This window comes from Rhineura floridana, chromosome 4 (assembly GCF_030035675.1).
Source record: "Rhineura floridana isolate rRhiFlo1 chromosome 4, rRhiFlo1.hap2, whole genome shotgun sequence".
NCBI classification, from domain to species: Eukaryota; Metazoa; Chordata; class Lepidosauria; order Squamata; family Rhineuridae; genus Rhineura; species Rhineura floridana.
In genome coordinates this window covers 158,771,627-158,787,954 of record NC_084483.1, presented here as the reverse complement: position 1 = coordinate 158,787,954, position 16,328 = coordinate 158,771,627, and the positions used below count along the sequence as shown (strand labels likewise).

The 16,328-nt window shown below is 42.6% G+C and overlaps 1 non-coding gene across 1 annotated transcript; it reads right to left on the bottom strand.

The window, feature by feature from the left end:
* Positions 1-3,963: 3,963 nt before the first annotated feature.
* Positions 3,964-4,050, bottom strand: TRNASTOP-UCA (transfer RNA opal suppressor (anticodon UCA)). Its single transcript has one exon. It is a non-coding gene; the product is annotated as a tRNA-Sec (tRNA).
* Between the last annotated feature and the right edge of the window lie 12,278 nt (positions 4,051-16,328).

The following is a 16,328-nucleotide window of genomic DNA, read 5'->3' as shown; positions in this document are numbered from 1 at the left end:
GTACAGATCATGAACTGGTCGTATCGAAAATCAGAGTAAAGCTAAAGAAGAGCAACAAAGCAATCATCATGCCAAAATACAATTTAAATAACATCCCAGAAGAATATAAAGACCACATAAGGAACAGGTTTGAGGCTTTAAACTTAGTTGACAGAGAACCAGAAGAACTATGGAATGAAGTCAGAGACGTTATCAGAGAAGAATGCAAAAAGACAATACCTCTGGTTAAAAAGAGAGAAAGACCTCAATGGATGGCTGAAGAAACTATTAAAATTGTTAAAGAGAGAAGGAAAGCAAAAGCAAAAGGAGATAGAAACACAGCCAGAACCCTAAATGCAACAATACAGCGACTAGTACTTAGGGACAAAGATAACTATTACAATAGTTACTGTATAGAAATAGAAGAGGACAGCAAAAAGGGTAGAACAAGAGCCCTGTTCCAAAAGATTAGAGAAATGAAAGGGAAATTTAAACCAAGAGTAGGGGTGTTGAATAATCAACAGGGAAACACACTGACTGACCGAGATGAAATAAAAGGAAGATGGAAGCAATACACTGAAGAACTCTATAAAAGAGATGCCAGGATGACAGATTCATTCACAGAGGAACCATATGATGAAGAACGAGAAATTTTAGAATGTGAGGTGAAAGCTGCTCTTAAAATACTTGGAAGAAACAAATCACCAGGAATAGATGGCATACAAATAGAGCTGCTACAAGCTACTGAGAATGAATCAGTCCAAATTTTGACAAAAATCTGTCAAGAAATATGGAAAACTAAACAATGGCCCACAGACTGGAAGTATTCAATATACATCCCAATTCCAAAGAAAGGGGATCCCAGAGAATGCAGTAATTATCGAACTATTGCCTTAATATCCCATGCAAGTAAAGTAATGCTCAAGATTCTACAACAAAGGCTCTTGCCATATATGGAACAAGAAATGCCAGACGTCCAAGCTGGATTTAGAAAGGGAAGAGGTACCAGAGATCATATCGCAAACATACGTTGGATAATGGAACGGAGCAGGGAATTTCAGAAGAAAATCACCCTATGCTTTATAGATAACAGCAAAGCCTTTGACTGTGTAGATCATGAAAAACTATGGAACGCTTTAAAAGAAATGGGGGTGCCACAGCATCTGATTGTCCTGATGCGCAACCTATACTCTGCAGAAGAGGCTACTGTAAGGACAGAATATGGAGAAACCAATAGGAAAGGGTGTGAGACAGGGGTGTATTTTATCACCCTACTTGTTTAATCTATACGCAGAACATATCATACGGAAAGCAGGATTGGGCCAAGATGAAGGAAGTGTGAAAATTGGAGGGAGAAATATCAATAGTTTAAGATATGCAGACGATACCATACTACTAGCAGAAACCAGTAATGATTTGAAACGAATGCTGATGAAAGTTAAAGAGGAAAGCACAAAAGCAGGACTACAGCTCAACATCAAAAAGACTAAAGTAATGACAACAGAAGATTTATGTAACTTTACAGTTGACAATGAGGGCATTATTTATTTATTTATTTATTTTCATTTCTAAACCGCCCATAGCTAATAGCTCTCTGGGCGGTGTACAAAACAAGATTAAAATACAATATTAGAATAAAATCAGTAACAAAAAGCAACAAAATTAAACTAAAACATTAAACATAAAAACATTGAACATTAAAATGCCTGGGAGTATAGCCAGGTCTTAACCTGGCGCCTAAAAGAAAGAACCGTAGGTGCCAGGCGTATCTCCTCCGGTAAGCTGTTCCACAGTTCGGGGGCAACCACAGAAAAGGCCCTAGATCTAGTAACAATCCTCCGGGCATCCTGGTGAGTTGGTACCCGGAGGAGGGCCTTAGATACTGAACGAAGTGAACGGGTAGGTTCATAGCGGGAGAGGCGTTCCACAAGGTATTGCGGTCCCACACCGTGTGGAACTTGTCAAGGATTATCAATACCTTGGCACAGTCATTAACCAAAATGGAGACAATAGTCAAGAAATCAGAAGAAGGCTAGGACTGGGGAGGGCAGCTGTGAGAGAACTAGACAAGGTCCTTGTGATGTTCCTGCTTATATTGTAAATATGGTAAGTGCTGGTTATATAGAAGACATATGGTAAGTGGAGTGAAAGAGGAGGGGGAGTACATGAGCAGTAGAATGCTGAATGATTGGCTGAGCGTTTGAATGGCTGGGAGTATAAATGGAAGAATGACAGTTGAATTAGGGTGGTGGATGTTGGAGGTTGAGAGAGGTGAAAGAGAGGTTTTGGTGCTGTTTGGAGATTGGTGTTGTTGTTGAGAGTGAGTCGGAGTTCTGAGGCAATTAATGAGAAGTAAAGTACATGTCAGAACATATATGAAACCATAAGCTTGTCAACAAAGTAATTAAGTAATCTTGTTATTTCTAATTCTTAATAAATATTTCTTGGTTAAATAAAAGCCTTATTGCTTCAGCTGGGATACACATACCAGGGGGAATAGCAAAGTAACCAAGGATGAGCAGTTTGTATTGAATGGTGGCAGCGGCGGATCGGAGGAAAGTGTATCCAGTCCCACAGAGAAACCCAGGGCTGTATGCTTCAGAGTCAAGGGGCTGCAGGGGGGTTTACAAATTACCTATACCCATTGACACAAGGTATCGGAATAGCCAGGCAGAGACTAGGCACAGTCTATTGGCTAAAAGGGTTACAGAGTCAGGTGGTGCTGCCTAGCAGTGGGATCTTTTGAGATCGGTGCTAGTACTGCAAAGGGTAAGAATAAACCTGATGTTCCTGTCTGCTGGTAGCCACAAGTGAGAGCTTCACAGGTGGTGCTGGGGAAGGACGTCACAGTCCTCAAATGTAAAGATGTATCACTGAACACTAAAGTCAGGATCATTCAAACCATGGTATTCCTGATATCTATGTATGGATGTGAAAGTTGGACAGTGAAAAAAGCTGATAAGAGAAAAATGAACTCCTTTGAAATGTGGTGTTGGAGAAGAGCTTTGCGGATACCATGGACTGCAAAAAAGACAAATAATTGGGTGTTAGAACAAATTAAACCAGAACTGTCACTAGAAGCTAAAATGATGAAACTGAGGTTATCATATTTTGGACACATAATGAGAAGACATGATTCATTAGAAGAGATAATAATGCTGGGAAAAACAGTAGGGAGTAGAAAAAGAGGAAGGCCAAACAAGAGATGGATTGATTCCATAAAGGAAGCCACAGACCTGAACTTACAAGATCTGAGCAGGGTGGTTCATGACAGATGCTCTTGGAGGTCACTGATTCATAGGGTCGCCATAAGTCGTAATCGACTTGGAGGCACATAACAACAACAAACATGTGTATCCTTACACACTGAAAATCCTCATGTATGGGAGAGTCTTTTTCTTGGAATGCTTATTTTTATTTTGTAGTGTAGGGATTTACCTGTATGAAGGAACTCTCAGCCCTGTGAACCCCCAACCTGTAGGCTGAACTTGTACAGTCAAAATACAGGCTTGCCACCTCATCAGCTGTTTTTGAGAACTAGATCCTAGCATTTCAGTTTGCGAATATTTTATAGTATTGGCATAGTTTTTAATGGCTCCTTGCTACAATGTCATTGCATTACCAGTAATGTATACCAATGAAGATAACTCCAGAACCTGAGAAGAAAGCAGATATTTCTGCTCTTAAGGTGCTGGACTACAACCTGGGACACAAGGGTTCGAATCCCCACACAGCCATGAAGCTCCCTGGGTGACCTTGGGCCAGTCACTGCCTCTCATCCTCAGAGGAGGCAACTGTAAACCTCCTCTGAATACCACTTACCATGAAAACCCTATTCATAGGGCTGCCATAAGTTGGGATCGACTTGAAGGCAGTCCATTTTCATTTCAAAATTTTTTATCATTTCCTTTTGGGTCGACTCCTCTTGCTTTTTTGAAGGTAACTGAACATTATTTTAAAAACCCATTATTACACATGTTTGTTCGCCCGAAAGGTGGAATTGAACCACTCTGTCGCTAAACAGCTACAGGTTTGAAGCCTGCACCCCAGACCACTGAGGATCATCCGGGCATAAGCAGCTGTTGATCTTTTGGTATATAAACCTCTCTGTTTCCAATTATTTTCCTGCTACAGTGAGTATTCAAGAGGCAAGCTTAAATAAATCTGTTCCAGACCATGAAATGGAATCTGCCATCCTTAGAATACTTGGTTAGACAACGTCTAATATAAGTAGCTGAGTCTCTTTTATTATTCATATTTGCTGAAGATGTACCCTCAAATATCTCCATTTTGTTCCTCTTTCTGCTCAAAGAACAGGTTCATGCAAATATTCCTGACGCTGATTGGCTTACTTCCTCCTGCTTTGTATTGCTTCAGAAGGCGCGCATATTAAAGAGACAGTACTTCTTTTCTGGAGCTTATGTATGCTGGGTACTTTGTTGAACTCCTGCGGGCCTTTCTTCTTGCGGACACCGAGGTTAAACAGCGGCGTTAACCCCCCCCCATCGCCATTCTCTGTTTAGGCACAAGTATGAGCGCGCAAAGCGCGGGAGGGGAGACCTTGCTTCCGAACAGCTTGGGTGCCTTTGTACAGAGACCACAAGGCACCCACGATGCTTCACAGAGAGGCGCTGTCGCGGGCCTCATGAATGCGTTCTTAATCCCCATGAGTTGACATGATTTGCGGTTTGTGGGGAGGGAAATGCACTCTGCATTTGTTCAGAGGCAAGGTCATCTACGACGAGGCTAACAGATTCTAGGGCTTCAGTTCGCACTAAAGATGCTTCAGTTCACACTAAAACTTGGAGTGGATTCTACTGCCCCACTAACATGGAGCCACCAGCCGCCACTGCCACGATGGGAAGTATGAAGTTATGTCCTAACTGCTCTTTGCTGTCCTTCATCCCTTCCATCTGTAGCGCCAGAATAGATGCTAGGGAGGCAAACACACACACAATATCCTTCCCCACACACACAAAAGGGCTAGTATCCCTTTCACACACAAATTACAACTGTCATAAAATGGCAGTTAAAATAAGGCTGCAACATACATGTGCTTTCTTTAAAAATAACCCCATCGAAATCACTGAGACTTCAGACTTACTTTCTTAATGTGAAATATGCCATGATTTCTCTTTCAGATATATAAACTGTGGGATCAAGCTCTCTTCCACCCCTCTCTTTGCTCCTTTTGTGCCTCCTGCAATATATATGTAGGTGGCTGCTTAGGAGTAAATCTTAGGCCCTCAGGACAGGCCTGTAGCCAGCCTAAAAGTTCAGGGGTGGGGACCAAAAAGTAAGGAGGGGATTTTTTTCCTGTAATAAATTTTACTTTTTGTAAGAAAAATGGGGGGGGGCAGCTACACTCAGCAGTAAAGGAAAGGAACCCAAAATATATGCAGAGCTACACTGGAGGAATGTCACTTGGCCAAATGCCTTTTAAGTGCACACAGTGAGAAAGCCAAGCCAAGTGAGTCCCATTGCAAAAGTGCAGTGTTTGCATGTCTGAGGATGTAGTGGGTAAAATATATATATGGGGGTGGGGGTGTATATGTATATGTTGGATCCACCCACTTTGGTCATTGGCCCCACCCACCACTTTCCCTTGAGAAAATTCGGTTCCCTTGTGGGGGAGGAAAGGTTCCCCACGGCCCCCCCCATGTGTTTGGACGTACAAGAGTGTGAAAATATATATCGTTCTGTCCCTGGAGGTGGGATATTGTGTTATGAAGTGGCCTCATAGGACAAGGATGGGGAACCTGTGGCCCTCCAGATGTTGTTGGACTCCAGCTCTCATAAACTGCAGCCAGCATGACCAATGATCAGGGATGAAGGGAGTTGTAGTTCAGTAACAGTTGGAGGGCAACAGGTTCTCCATCTGTGCCTGTTAAGGCAGAATCCTTGTCTCCAAAAATCCTGGGAACTGTAGTTTATTAAAGGTGCTGGGAATTGTAGCTCTGTGTGTGGTAAACTACAGTTCCCAGGAATCTTTGTGTGTGGGGATAATGTGCTGTAACTGTATGTCGTGTTCACAGCAAGGAAATGAAAGCGGTAACTGTCTGAAGAGAGGCCTCATCTGCGCTATACGTTTAAAGCAGTATCATACCACTTTAAACAGTCATTCTCCCAAAAGTCCTGAGAACTGTAGTTTGTGAAGGGTACTGACAGTCGTTAGGAGACCCCTATTCCTTTCACAGTGCTACAATTCCCTGGAAAGAGAGGTCGATTCTTAAATCACGCTGAGAAGTGTAGCTCTACGATGGGAAGAGGGATCTGCTAACAACCGTCAGCACCCTTAACAAACTACAGTTCTTAGGACGCTTTGGGGAAAGCCAAGAAAGCTTAAAGCGGCCTGATACTGCTTTATATGTATAGTGCGGGGTGCGGAGACTACATCTCAAAAAGGGGGGTCTGTATTACCCAGCGCAGAAGACCAATAATAATCTCACAGAACTGAACTCGAGGCAGGCACAGGAATGGGGAAGGGTGCGCCCTCTCTGCCCTTTCCCAGAAGGAGCAGCTGTTTTTACCAGCTCTGATTTTCGCTCCACACACCTACGCGGCTCCTCCAGGGCGTCTAAGGGTCTCTGACAATATCTCCTCGCAAACTCGCAGGGCATACCGGGACGGGAAGGAGAGGGAAGTGTAGGAATCGCCACCGGTAAATCCCCATGCCCTTCCCACACGGGGCGGGGGAGGAGGAGAGGTGCGGGAAGAGGTGTGCCTTGGACTGAACGCTCGCCCTGGCTTCTGAGCTTGGGTCACTGAGTTCTTGTTGAGCAGAGCCTTCGATTCCTCCCCTTCATGTTTCTGAGGGCGCTGGCTATGCTTTGATGGATCCGATGGTGCAAGGCAGTAACTGTGACGCCTTTGGGTTGCACCCTCCCACACCTTCCTAGGTATGTCCAGCTTGGAATTTAGTTTATATCTGAATCATCAGGAATCTTTTTGAGCGTCAGGATTTTTTTTTAAAGAAACAGTACTTTGCATTAAAGAAGAGAATTCAAATGGTAACAAAAGAAGGTTAGGTATGTCCAGGCCTTCTATTAGGCCGGTGTTTGTTGGTTTAGGACTTGAGTTAGTCAACAGTCCTTATTACTGATGAGAAGATCAGTAAGGGTGGAGAGACAGTGTTTACTTTCCAGAAAAGGAGATGCTGGGCTCCAGACTGTCTGGAAACACCATTTTCTGTTCTGGAAGTGCCCTCTCTGATCCTTGTATGGGGATTCTCTGGATTAGATCCAACCTGAGTTGGTTGCACTTCGATTGAATTTATATATGTAGATTATTTTATATTCCTCCATTTGCGCAAGTCACAGAGCAGTTTACAACAAAATCAAATGAGAATCAAAGAATACATCTAAAAATAACACAATCCATAAAGTACACAACAACTCATCACAATTCACTAAATAGCAATTTACTAATAGCAGCAACAGCAACTAATCCTTTCATGTCATCAGATGGCCCTTTTTTGCCTGCAGGGGTCTTGCAGAGTGCTTTGCAAAGCCTTTGGCAAGACTCAACCATTGGACCTTGCCAGTAGGGAGGGAGCTCCACATGCAAGGAGCACTGGGAAGGCATAGAAACTAATGGGACTTAAGAAAAATAATTTGTGCTCTTGGTTTCAATGGGTCCTCAACTACCTTAGTTTGAATTCAACACTCTGAATTACTACCCCCCTCCCCTGGAGTTTAGGGTAGGGTACATGGTTATCCTCACCTTCATTATATCGTAACAATGGGGAAAGTTAGGCTCAAGATCAGCCAGTGAATTTCATGGAAGAGGGGGAATTTGAAACCAGATCTGCCTTGTCCTAGTTTGTCAGTCTAACCACTACAACACATAGCTCTGTAGTTCTTTAGTGATAGTGAGAGAAATTCAAAGCATTTTTACATTTAATGTTCTGAGGCTGAACCTCAGCATGGGAACAAGTGCTGGGCCCAAACCCTGGCCCAAATTAAGCCCTGTTGACACTTCTCTGAAAGATTGCCTGCAACCATTGCTCTTCCCCTGCAGTGTGCAGCTGTGGGAGAGTTTGATGCAGGGTAGCCACCTTTTTAACTGGCCCTGCTCCTGTGCTTTTAGCCACAGCATGCCAGGTTGATGGGAGACTATCTGGAGCCCCATGAAACAACAGAAAGCAATAAAATAAAATGCTTCAGGTTTGTGTACAGGCAGGGACAGGGTGGGGCAAGGGAAACAGATTGCCTGGGGAAATCCTATTGTATTTATCCTGGCACGATTCCTTAAAACGACAAGCAGCAGCATGTTCGCTCGGGATTTATGATGTTCTCAGCCCAAAGGTGTTGGACCCTGCTGACCTTCCAGATCTAAACCAGGAAAATTGCCAAAGGACAATCAAAATTCCAGTGTTGCATGTGTGACTATTTCATTTTCTCTTCTAGTCACAGTCGGGCCTTAATCTTTGGTTTTGCTTCTGATATATATAGACTAATATTAAAGTAACAGCATTTCGTAAATCATCTGGAGCAATAAGGGAATGTGCAGCTGCTTCTACAATTTAATGGGATTACAGAAAGTTTTCTATCGAGGAAGATCTTGAGGTTCTAGACCAGCGGTTCTTAATCTTTTTTGGGACACTGACCTCTTTGAAAATCTGATGAAAGCTATGGACTAGTTTTTTTGTGGCTACCTCATGGACCCCCTGAAGCCCATCCATGGACCCTTATGGGGTCCATCAAACACAGGTTAAGAACCTCTGCTGTAGATGTTGGCCCACTTCAGACATCATTCAGACAATAAGGGATGCTAAAAAAGAATTTGAGGAGCACATTGCTAAGAACATAAAAACCAACAACAAAAAATTCTATAAATACATTCAAAGCAGGAGACCATCTAGGGAGACAATTGGACCCTTGGATGATAAGGGAGTCAAAGGTGTACTAAAGAACGATAAGGAGATTGCAGAGAAGCTAAATGAATTCTTTGCATCTGTCTTCACAGTGGAAGATATAGGGCAGATCCCTGAACCTGAACTAACATTTGCAGGAAGGGATTCTGAGGAACTGAGACAAATAGTGGTAACGAGAGAGGAAGTTGTAGGCTTAATGGACAATATAAAAACTGACAAATCACCGGGCCCGGATGGCATCCACCCGAGAGTTCTCAAAGAACTCAAATGTGAAATTGCTGATCTGCTAACTAAAATATGTAACTTGTCCCTTGGGTCCTCCTCCATGCCTGAGGACTGGAAAGTGGCAAATGTAACGCCAATCTTCAAAAAGGGATCCAGAGGGGATCCCGGAAATTACAGGCCAGTTAGCTTAACTTCTGTCCCTGGAAAACTGGTAGAAAGTATTATTAAAGCTAGATTAACTAAGCACATAGAAGAACAAGCCTTGCTGAAGCAGAGCCAGCATGGCTTCTGCAAGGGAAAGTCCTGTCTCAGTAACCTATTAGAATTCTTTGAGAGTGTCAACAAGCATATAGATAGAGGTGATCCAGTGGACATAGTGTACTTAGACTTTCAAAAAGCATTTGACAAGGTACCTCACCAAAGGCTTCTGAGGAAGCTTAGCAGTCATGGAATAAGAGGAGAGGTCCTCTTGTGGATAAGAAATTGGTTAAGAAGCAGAAAGCAGAGAGTAGGAATAAACGGACAGTTCTCCCAATGGAGGGCTGTAGAAAGTGGAGTCCCTCAAGGATCGGTATTGGGACCTGTACTTTTCAACTTGTTCATTAATGACCTAGAATTAGGAGTGAGCAGTGAAGTGGCCAAGTTTGCTGATGACACTAAATTGTTCAGGGTTGTTAAAACAAAAAGGGATTGCGAAGAACTCCAAAAAGACCTCTCCAAACTGAGTAAATGGGCAGAAAAATGGCAAATGCAATTCAATATAAACAAGTGTAAAATTATGCAAATTGGAGCAAACAATCTGAATTTCACATATACGCTCATGGGGTCTGAACTGGCGGTGACTGACCAGGAGAGAGACCTCGGGGTTGTAGTGGACAGCTGCAAATCAGAAAAGGTGCGCCAGGGCCAAGAAGATGCCAGCATGGTTAACGAGCAAAGTCAAGGAAGCTCTTAGAGGCAAAACGTCTTCCTTCAGAAAATGGAAGTCTTGTCTGAATGAAGAAAATAAAAAAGAACACAAACTCTGGCAAAAGAAATGCAAGAAGACAATAAGGGATGCTAAAAAAGAATTTGAGGAGCACATTGCTAAGAACATAAAAACCAACAACAAAAAATTCTATAAATACATTCAAAGCAGAAGACCATCTAGGGAGGCGATTGGACCCTTGGATGATAAGGGAGTCAAAGGTGTACTAAAGAACGATAAGGAGATTGCAGAGAAGCTAAATGCATTCTTTGCATCTGTCTTCACAGTGGAAGATATAGGGCAGATCCCTGAACCTGAACTAACATTTGCAGGAAGGGGTTCTGAGGAACTGAGACAAATAGTGGTAACGAGAGAGGAAGTTGTAGGCTTAATGGACAATATAAAAACTGACAAATCACCAGGCCCGGATGGCATCCACCTGAGAGTTCTCAAAGAACTCGGAAAAATGGCAAATGCAATTCAATATAAACAAGTGTAAAATTATGCATATTGGAGCAAAAAATCTGAATTTCACATATACGCTCATGGGGTCTGAACTGGCGGTGACCGACCAGGAGAGAGACCTCGGGGTTGTAGTGGACAGCACGATGAAAATGTTGACCCAGTGTGCGGCAGCTGTGAAAAAGGCAAATTCCATGCTAGCGATAATTAGGAAAGGTATTGAAAATAAAACAGCCGATATCATGATGCCGTTGTATAAATCTATGGGGTGGCCGCATTTGGAATACTGTGTACAGTTCTGGTCGCCTCATCTCAAAAAGGATATTCTAGAGTTGGAAAAGGTTCAGAAGAGGGCAACCAGAATGATCAAGGGGATGGAGCGACTCCCTTACGAGGAAAGGTTGCAGCATTTGGGGCTTTTTAGTTTAGAGAAAAGGCGGGTCAGAGGAGACATGATAGAAGTGTATAAAATTATGCATGGCATTGAGAAAGTGGATAGAGAAAAGTTCTTCTCCCTCTCTCATAATACTAGAACTCGTGGACATTCAAAGAAGCTGAATGTTGGAAGATTCAGGACAGACAAAAGGAAGTACTTCTTTACTCAGCGCATAGTTAAACTATGGAATTTGCTCCCACAAGATGCAGTAATGGCCACCAGCTTGGACGGCTTTAAAAGAAGATTAGACAAATTCATGGAGGACAGGGCTATCAATGGCTACTAGCCATGATGGCTGTGCTCTGCCACCCTAGTCAGAGGCAGCATGCTTCTGAAAACCAGTTGCCGGAAGCCTCAGGAGGGGAGAGTGTTCTTGCACTCGGGTCCTGCTTGCGGGCTTCCCCCAGGCACCTGGTTGGCCACTGTGAGAACAGGATGCTGGACTAGATGGGCCACTGGCCTGATCCAGCAGGCTCTTCTTATGTTCTTATGTTCATAGGAAAACCATTGTTTCCCTGTTATGTGGATGAGCTGTGTTGGAATTCAGGCTCACTGAATGCATCTACTTTAAACTAACCACAATTCTCAGTGACATCTGAACTCAGGGCTGTGGCTTGTTTAAACTATGGTTAGTGAGAACAAACCAGGTTCAAACTGTACTTTCAGAAACGAGAAAATGCAGTTCTCTGAGCTTGGACATCATTCGGAACTGTGGTTAGTTTGAAAGCAAAAATGGATGCTTCCAATTCCAGCATCCTGTTTCCCATAGTGGTCAGCGAGATGCCCCTGGACATGCATACAATAGCCCTCTCCTGCTATTCCTTGGTATCGGATAAAACAGGGTCCTCAGTCACTGCGGCATACTACTTTCATTCAAGCAAGCTAGTGGTGGAAAGATCTGTCAATTTAGGTTCTCTCTGTTTCTAATTTTTCCAATGTTAAATTCAGTTCTACACAGTTCTGCAGCAATCTGCGATTCCCCCCCCCCCAAAAAAAATCCTCATGAAAATTCTCCAGGATTTTAGTGCAGATTTCTCCTAATAAACACATTTTTGTACGGAGTTTTGATTAATGTACACATTTTTGCAAGCCATTTCTCATCATATAATGCATTTTTGCATGTTATTTCCACTCATATATTCATTTTTGTGCACACTTTCCCTTATGTTGTTGTTATGTGCCTTCAAGTCAATTACGACTTATTGTGACCCTATGAACCAGTGACCTCCAAGAGCATCTGTCGTGAACCACCCTGTTCAGATCTTGTAAGTTCAGGTCTGTGGCTTCCTTTATGGAAGCAATCCATCTCTTGTTTGGCCTTCCTCTTTTTCTATTCCCTTCTGTTTTTCCCAGCATTATTGTCTTTTCTAGTGAATAATGTCTTCTCATTATGTGTCCAAAATATGATAACCTCAGTTTCATCATTTTAGCTTCTAGTGATAGTTCTGGTTTAATTTGTTCTAACACCCAATTATTTGTCTTTTAGTTTATTTATTTATTGCATTTGTATACCACCCCATAGCCGAAGCTGTCTGGGTGGTTTACAACAGTTAAAAACATTAAAAACAAATATACAAATTTAAAAACACATTTTTTAAAAAGCAATTGAAAAACACATGCTAAAATGCCTGGGAGAAGAGGAAAGTCTTTTTTGTAGTCCATGGTATGCGCAAAGCTCTCCTCCAACAGCACATTTCAAAGGAGCTGATTTTTCTCTTTTTCGCTTTTTTCACTGTCCAGCTTTCACATCCATACATAGATATCCGGAATACCATGGTCTGAATGATCCTTAGTGTTCAGTGATACATCTTTGCATTTGGGGACCCCCAAGGTGGCTTACATATGAAAATAAGGGTGCATCAATTTTTAACAGAATAAAATAGCTCACACACTGAAACTTCCAAAGAACCATTCAAACAAAAAATTCTATAAAATACAGTTCATTATATATGTCTTGACATCTGATCTATATGTAGCAGGTGGGAGTGGTGAATGGCTAACTGGAAAATTCTATCACATTGGAGCAAAAGAACCTGAATCTACTTGCTCTGGCCAATGAGCCAATTTTGCTCTGGACCCACCCAGGCTACCAAGGGTAGTGCTGTTTCTTCCCTGTGATAAATCATAAAAGAATGTTCTCTTTTGCACAGTGTTCCCTACTTTATTGATAAATGTTTAACCAGAGTACCTCTGACATTGCAAGCTTTTTGCTACCAGAGGAAGACCAGTGGTGACTGGTGACCTGTTCCCATTGGTACTGGTGGGGCGGTACAGGTGAGTAGGTGGAGTCAGAGCCAATGGCAGGCAGAGCCAACTAATTCTAGTTTTGTTCCCAGCCTCCCTGCTGAGTTCAACAAGGGCAACACTGCAGGAGCAAGGAGGAGGAAGCTGACAGCCAGGGCCACCCATCTGGAGTAGTTTTCATTAAGGCAGATAGGTGGGGGCTACCTGAGAAAAGTCTGAGCTTGGTAGGGGGATTATTTTTTTTTAAAAAAAAATTGCAGAGGTTTTATTTGCTTCTTTTCTTGTATTTTGTTATGTTTATCATATGCGTTTATGTGTTGTGTGAATTACACTCAATTCACACCTTTGCATACAACCCTGGGACCTTTGATGAAAGATGGTTAAGAAATATTTGAAATACATAAAAATAAATAATGGGAGGGGGGATTTTTTCCCCATCATGAAGGTGAGCTGCTATAAAACAGAGTCATCTAGAGCTGCATCTTTAGAAATCCTTCCACATTCAAATGAAAATCTCCCAAAGAAGTTGTAGCAGAGGGCCATAGGTCAGTGGTAGAGTAGCTGCTTAGCATACAGAAAGTCCTGGGTTCAATTCCCTGCATCTCCAGGTAGGGCTGGGATAGACCCCTGTCTAAAATCCTGATCTGCCTCCAGTCAGTGTAATGCTGAGCTAGATGGACCAATGGTCTGATTCTGTAGAAGGCAGCTTCAGAGAGATGGGTTTTTCTGCCATTTTGAAAGGCTAGAGACAATATCGGTTCAGAAAGGAGGAGAGGGTGGTTGGTTTCGCCTGTTACATGTACACTGGCTCACTTACTGGAGACATCTGAAAATATGGGCAATATATGTTGCAGATTGCTGACCCAATCGTTTTGCTTGGGACGCTCCTTGGTCTGATGTGCATTAATCCATTAAGGTGTGTCAGTGGGGCTAACACGTGAAGGAGCCTGCCTTGGGGGGGAGGGTGATGGTGGACTTGATGACCTTCTGGTTTGTTCCAGCCTAATTATTCTGAAAGAAGTGCCATATCCAGATGACATTCGGCTTTGTTTTCTTCAAATGTGTAAAAGTTAGGCACCGTGTAAGCCCCTTGGGGCAGGGGCCTTCTTTTTTTAGTCTGTAAAGTGTCATGTACATTGAAGGCATTGTGCAAGCTAAGATCCTGAAATCCTTTTTCAAGGGCCAGTTGTAGGAGGTTGAAGATGCTTATTTACTGTGTTTACTGGAGCTGCAGAACCAGCTGCCGAAACTTATTGTTTGTGATCATCAATACCTAGCACTCATCATGAGGACAGAAACAACTGGTTTCCCTTTGTACTGTTAATGCATCATTATTGTTTCTAATTGTTTTATCCTTCTGAAGGAATACTGCCTTTATGGCCTGCCTGAATATTTCTAGGTATTTTTAGTGTTTTTGGCTTGTTCTCTTCTCTACCTAGTAAGTGCCACTGATTTTGTGTCATTCAGGCTTTATCATTGAATAATTATTTTGGGGTGAAATGCTGGGAGGTTTAGAAAGGGCTGCTATTTTTAGCAGAAGCAATGAAATCTCTGCTGGTGACGTTGGTGCTGAAATGTCAGCGTGAAACAGATTGGAACAAATTAAAAGCATGGTGTCGTCATCAAGAGAGGAAGGCTGCTTGCCAGTGGGGTTTGGTTGGATGCATTGTAGAGGCTGTCCAGGTGGGGCTGGGTGGATGAGAAGAGACTTATGAACAAACAAAACCCATGACCCCCTCCCCAAAAGCCTAAAGGTCAAAGAAAAGGCACCTTTACATATATGACCTACCTGTATTACGACAGCTGAATGGAAAAGAGGAATACAGGAGTAAAAAAGACCTTAGAAACAAACAATGTTATTTCCAGGTGGTTGTGTATTTTAACAAACTGGGTCAAGTCCTTCTCTGATGTCACGTCCAGGAACAAGGTAGCCTTTTGTGTCTTGTTGCTGTTTTTCTCAGAAGATGCAAACACAGGAATGAGGGGGCAAGTTTCAAAGCAATTAGCTGTTATGTGATTTCATTAATCCCTAGTGGTTGGTTCCAGGAATTCTCAGGAACTGAGTTGGAAACAGGAAATTTTTGATATGTTGAAACTGAGCTGCAGAATTCCCCCCCAATTTAATTATTTCACACACACACACACACACACACAGAGAGAGAGAGAGAGAGAGAGAGAGAGAGAGAGAGAGAGGTGGCAAGCATCTTTTCTAGACCTTTGTTTCTGTGCTTTCAATGAGAAAATAAAATCAGCTCAGTCACGTTTGCTCATAAACATTCCCTGGCAAATTAGTCCTTGTATAGAATTTCTGAAAAACAAAGGTCTTTTTTAAGCAGTTGCGTAATTCTTCCATTGAAATCATACAATTTAGTACTGCAGAAGTCTGCCCTCCAACTTTTGAAGGGTGACAGGAATGGTGATGGGAGGGGCAGAACTAGCTTGCTCATCCCCATGGCTGCATTTCATGTGTTAATGCAAAAAAAAAAATGCTTGAAGAGGGCTTGCGTGTTCTGGGATGGCATGTAGACATCGTTTGTCAGAGAGTTACTGTACCAAACAACACTTTTCAAGATTTAGAGAAGCCCAGCCTCTTCAATTTGCATGGAAGGAACCAATATATGTTTGTAGTGCAGATAGAGGGAAAGTTTGGTTTATTAAGCCAAGAATTAGCATTGTGCCTAACATCTATGCACCCTCCCTCATCTCCCCTCTTCCTTCATGTGCCATCTTCAGAGCTTCAAGCATGGTTTATTTCAACAACTGTTTCCCACACCAGGAAATTATGGTTTAATCATACCAGGAATTGGCTGTTTAACCAGGATCTGGTCAATAAGCAGGGTTTAAACCATGATGTCAGTGCTGAAAAAGGCTGCGCACTGGGAGGAGGGGAATTGATGAGTGTCTTTTCATGTGAACCTGCTGCTATATAGAGACATTTTCAGATGGCCTGAACTCAGCCTCCAAACACAGACGCTTTGCTTTCAAGATGATTCATGCGATTGGGAATAGTATGAATTACGCTCAGAATGTGTTTAATGCTGCATACTTAGAGTAACTGAGAAGATATTGTGTCACCCACTACTGCACAATATTCATTCCTTGAATACTTGTTTTGTAGTATTTGCTACTGGCCACTGTTT